Raw genomic sequence first — 6,000 nt, 5'->3', positions numbered from 1 at the left:
ATGGATGGATGGACGGCAAGGCAAGCATCTGATTGACAGTGGTCCGTGATCTGCTGTTATGCTACAATGCTACTGACCATTTGGGGAGCGATAGCAAGGAAGAGAGTTAGATATCAAGAGTCATAGATAGATAGATAGATTGATGGATGGATGGACGGCAAGGCAAGCATCTGATTGACAGTGGTCCGTGATCTGCTGTTATGCTACTATGCTACTGACCATTGGGGGAGCGATAGCAAGCAAGAGAGTTAGATATCAAGAGTGATAGATAGATAGATAGATGGATGGATGGACGGCAAGGCAAGCATCTGATTGACAGTGGTCCGTGATCTGCTGTTATGCTACTATGCTACTGACCATTGGGGGAGCGATAGCAAGCAAGAGAGTTAGATATCAAGAGTCATAGATAGATAGATAGATAGATGGATGGACGGCAAGGCAAGCATCTGATTGACAGTGGTCCGTGATCTGCTGTTATGCTACTATGCTACTGACCATTGGGGGAGCGATAGCAAGCAAGAGAGTTAGATATCGAGAGTCATAGATAGATAGATAGATAGATGGATGGATGGACGGCAAGGCAAGCATCTGATTGACAGTGGTCCATGATCTGCTGTTATGCTACTATGCTACTGACCATTGGGGGAGCGATAGCAAGCAAGAGAGTTAGATATCAAGAGTCATAGATAGATAGATAGATAGATAGATGGATGGACGGCAAGGCAAGCATCTGATTGACAGTGGTCCGTGATCTGCTGTTATGCTACTATGCTACTGACCATTGGGGGAGCGATAGCAAGCAAGAGAGTTAGATATCAAGAGTCATAGATAGATAGATAGATAGATAGATGGATGGATGGACGGCAAGGCAAGCATCTGATTGACAGTGGTCCGTGATCTGCTGTTATGCTACTATGCTACTGACCAATGGGGGAGCGATAGCAAGCAAGAGAGTTAGATATCAAGAGTCATAGATAGATAGATAGATAGATGGATGGACGGCAAGGCAAGCATCTGATTGACAGTGGTCCGTGATCTGCTGTTATGCTACTATGCTACTGACCATTGGGGGAGCGATAGCAAGCAAGAGAGTTAGATATCGAGAGTCATAGATAGATAGATAGATAGATGGATGGATGGACGGCAAGGCAAGCATCTGATTGACAGTGGTCCGTGATCTGCTGTTATGCTACTATGCTACTGACCATTGGGGGAGCGATAGCAAGCAAGAGAGGATATCGAGAGTCATAGATAGATAGATAGATAGATTGATGGATGGATGGACGGCAAGGCAAGCATCTGATTGACAGTGGTCCGTGATCTGCTGTTATGCTACTATGCTACTGACCATTGGGGGAGCGATAGCAAGCAAGAGAGTTAGATATCGAGAGTCATTGATAGATAGATAGATGGATGGATGGATGGACGGCAAGGCAAGCATCTGATTGACAGTGGTCCGTGATCTGCTGTTATGCTACTATGCTACTGACCATTGGGGGAGCGATAGCAAGCAAGAGAGTTAGATATCGAGAGTCATAGATAGATAGATAGATAGATGGATGGATGGACGGCAAGGCAAGCATCTGATTGACAGTGGTCCGTGATCTGCTGTTATGCTACAATGCTACTGACCATTGGGGGAGCGATAGCAAGCAAGAGAGTTAGATATCAAGAGTCATAGATAGATAGATAGATAGATGGATGGATGGCAAGGCAAGCATCTGATTGACAGTGGTCCGTGATCTGCTGTTATGCTACTATGCTACTGACCATTGGGGGAGCGATAGCAAGCAAGAGAGTTAGATATCGAGAGTCATTGATAGATAGATAGATAGATGGATGGATGGATGGACGGCAAGGCAAGCATCTGATTGACAGTGGTCCGTGATCTGCTGTTATGCTACTATGCTACTGACCATTGGGGGAGCGATAGCAAGCAAGAGAGTTAGATATCGAGAGTCATAAATAGATAGATAGATAGATGGATGGATGGACGGCAAGGCAAGCATCTGATTGACAGTGTTCCGTGATCTGCTGTTATGCTACTATGCTACTGACCATTGGGGGAGCGATAGCAAGCAAGAGAGTTAGATATCAAGAGTCATAGATAGATAGATAGATAGATGGATGGACGGCAAGGCAAGCATCTGATTGACAGTGGTCCGTGATCTGCTGTTATGCTACTATGCTACTGACCATTGGGGGAGCGATAGCAAGCAAGAGAGTTAGATATCGAGAGTCATAAATAGATAGATAGATAGATGGATGGATGGACGGCAAGGCAAGCATCTGATTGACAGTGTTCCGTGATCTGCTGTTATGCTACTATGCTACTGACCATTGGGGGAGCGATAGCAAGCAAGAGAGTTAGATATCAAGAGTCATAGATAGATAGATAGATAGATGGATGGACGGCAAGGCAAGCATCTGATTGACAGTGGTCCGTGATCTGCTGTTATGCTACTATGCTACTGACCATTGGGGGAGCGATAGCAAGCAAGAGAGTTAGATATCGAGAGTCATTGATAGATAGATAGATAGATGGATGGATGGATGGACGGCAAGGCAAGCATCTGATTGACAGTGGTCCGTGATCTGCTGTCATGCTACTATGCTACTGACCATTGGGGGAGCGATAGCAAGCAAGAGAGTTAGATATCAAGAGTCATAGATAGATAGATAGATAGATAGATGGATGGATGGACGGCAAGGCAAGCATCTGATTGACAGTGGTCCGTGATCTGCTGTTATGCTACTATGCTACTGACCAATGGGGGAGCGATAGCAAGCAAGAGAGTTAGATATCAAGAGTCATAGATAGATAGATAGATAGATGGATGGACGGCAAGGCAAGCATCTGATTGACAGTGGTCCGTGATCTGCTGTTATGCTACTATGCTACTGACCATTGGGGGAGCGATAGCAAGCAAGAGAGTTAGATATCGAGAGTCATAGATAGATAGATAGATAGATGGATGGATGGACGGCAAGGCAAGCATCTGATTGACAGTGGTCCGTGATCTGCTGTTATGCTACTATGCTACTGACCATTGGGGGAGCGATAGCAAGCAAGAGAGGATATCGAGAGTCATAGATAGATAGATAGATAGATAGATGGATGGATGGACGGCAAGGCAAGCATCTGATTGACAGTGGTCCGTGATCTGCTGTTATGCTACTATGCTACTGACCATTGGGGGAGCGATAGCAAGCAAGAGAGTTAGATATCGAGAGTCATTGATAGATAGATAGATAGATGGATGGATGGATGGACGGTAAGGCAAGCATCTGATTGACAGTGGTCCGTGATCTGCTGTTATGCTACTATGCTACTGACCATTGGGGGAGCGATAGCAAGCAAGAGAGTTAGATATCGAGAGTCATTGATAGATAGATAGATGGATGGATGGATGGACGGCAAGGCAAGCATCTGATTGACAGTGGTCCGTGATCTGCTGTTATGCTACTATGCTACTGACCATTGGGGGAGCGATAGCAAGCAAGAGAGTTAGATATCGAGAGTCATAGATAGATAGATAGATAGATGGATGGATGGACGGCAAGGCAAGCATCTGATTGACAGTGGTCCGTGATCTGCTGTTATGCTACAATGCTACTGACCATTGGGGGAGCGATAGCAAGCAAGAGAGTTAGATATCAAGAGTCATAGATAGATAGATAGATAGATGGATGGATGGACGGCAAGGCAAGCATCTGATTGACAGTGGTCCGTGATCTGCAGTTATGCTACTATGCTACTGACCATTGGGGGAGCGATAGCAAGCAAGAGAGTTAGATATCGAGAGTCATAGATAGATAGATAGATAGATGGATGGATGGATGGACGGCAAGGCAAGCATCTGATTGACAGTCATCCGTGATCTGCTGTTATGCTACTATGCTACTGACCATTGGGGGAGCAATAATAAGCAAGAGAGTTAGATATCAAGAGTCATAGATAGATAGATAGATAGATGGATGGATGGCAAGGCAAGCATCTGATTGACAGTGGTCCGTGATCTGCTGTTATGCTACTATGCTACTGACCATTGGGGGAGCGATAGCAAGCAAGAGAGTTAGATATCGAGAGTCATTGATAGATAGATAGATAGATGGATGGATGGATGGACGGCAAGGCAAGCATCTGATTGACAGTGGTCCGTGATCTGCTGTTATGCTACTATGCTACTGACCATTGGGGGAGCGATAGCAAGCAAGAGAGTTAGATATCGAGAGTCATAAATAGATAGATAGATAGATGGATGGATGGACGGCAAGGCAAGCATCTGATTGACAGTGTTCCGTGATCTGCTGTTATGCTACTATGCTACTGACCATTGGGGGAGCGATAGCAAGCAAGAGAGTTAGATATCAAGAGTCATAGATAGATAGATAGATAGATGGATGGACGGCAAGGCAAGCATCTGATTGACAGTGGTCCGTGATCTGCTGATATGCTACTACGCTACTGACCATTGGGGGAGCGATAGCAAGCAAGAGAGTTAGATATCGAGAGTCATTGATAGATAGATAGATAGATGGATGGATGGATGGACGGCAAGGCAAGCATCTGATTGACAGTGGTCCGTGATCTGCTGTTATGCTACTATGCTACTGACCATTGGGGGAGCGATAGCAAGCAAGAGAGTTAGATATCAAGAGTCATAGATAGATAGATAGATAGATAGATGGATGGATGGACGGCAAGGCAAGCATCTGATTGACAGTGGTCCGTGATCTGCTGTTATGCTACTATGCTACTGACCAATGGGGGAGCGATAGCAAGCAAGAGAGTTAGATATCAAGAGTCATAGATAGATAGATAGATAGATGGATGGATGGACGGCAAGGCAAGCATCTGATTGACAGTGGTCCGTGATCTGCTGTTATGCTACTATGCTACTGACCATTGGGGGAGCGATAGCAAGCAAGAGAGGATATCGAGAGTCATAGATAGATAGATAGATAGATGGATGGATGGACGGCAAGGCAAGCATCTGATTGACAGTGGTCCGTGATCTGCTGTTATGCTACTATGCTACTGACCATTGGGGGAGCGATAGCAAGCAAGAGAGTTAGATATCGAGAGTCATAGATAGATAGATAGATAGATGGATGGATGGATGGACGGTAAGGCAAGCATCTGATTGACAGTGGTCCGTGATCTGCTGTTATGCTACTATGCTACTGACCATTGGGGGAGCGATAGCAAGCAAGAGAGTTAGATATCAAGAGTCATAGATAGATAGATGGATGGATGGACGGCAAGGCAAGCATCTGATTGACAGTGGTCCGTGATCTGCTGTTATGCTACTATGCTACTGACCATTGGGGGAGCGATAGCAAGCAAGAGAGTTAGATATCGAGAGTCATAGATAGATAGATAGATAGATGGATGGATGGACGGCAAGGCAAGCATCTGATTGACAGTGGTCCGTGATCTGCTGTTATGCTACAATGCTACTGACCATTGGGGGAGCGATAGCAAGCAAGAGAGTTAGATATCAAGAGTCATAGATAGATAGATAGATAGATGGATGGATGGACGGCAAGGCAAGCATCTGATTGACAGTGGTCCGTGATCTGCTGTTATGCTACTATGCTACTGACCAATGGGGGAGCGATAGCAAGCAAGAGAGTTAGATATCAAGAGTCATAGATAGATAGATAGATAGATGGATGGACGGCAAGGCAAGCATCTGATTGACAGTGGTCCGTGATCTGCTGTTATGCTACTATGCTACTGACCATTGGGGGAGCGATAGCAAGCAAGAGAGTTAGATATCGAGAGTCATAGATAGATAGATAGATAGATGGATGGATGGACGGCAAGGCAAGCATCTGATTGACAGTGGTCCGTGATCTGCTGTTATGCTACTATGCTACTGACCATTGGGGGAGCGATAGCAAGCAAGAGAGGATATCGAGAGTCATAGATAGATAGATAGATAGATAGATGGACGGATGGACGGCAAGGCAAGCATCTGATTCACAGTGGTC

The sequence above is a fragment of the Amia ocellicauda genome, chromosome 2 (genome assembly GCF_036373705.1).
Source record: "Amia ocellicauda isolate fAmiCal2 chromosome 2, fAmiCal2.hap1, whole genome shotgun sequence".
Taxonomy (NCBI): domain Eukaryota; kingdom Metazoa; phylum Chordata; class Actinopteri; order Amiiformes; family Amiidae; genus Amia; species Amia ocellicauda.
The sequence above is the reverse complement of the archived record's forward strand: the minus strand, read 5'-3'. Positions refer to the sequence as shown.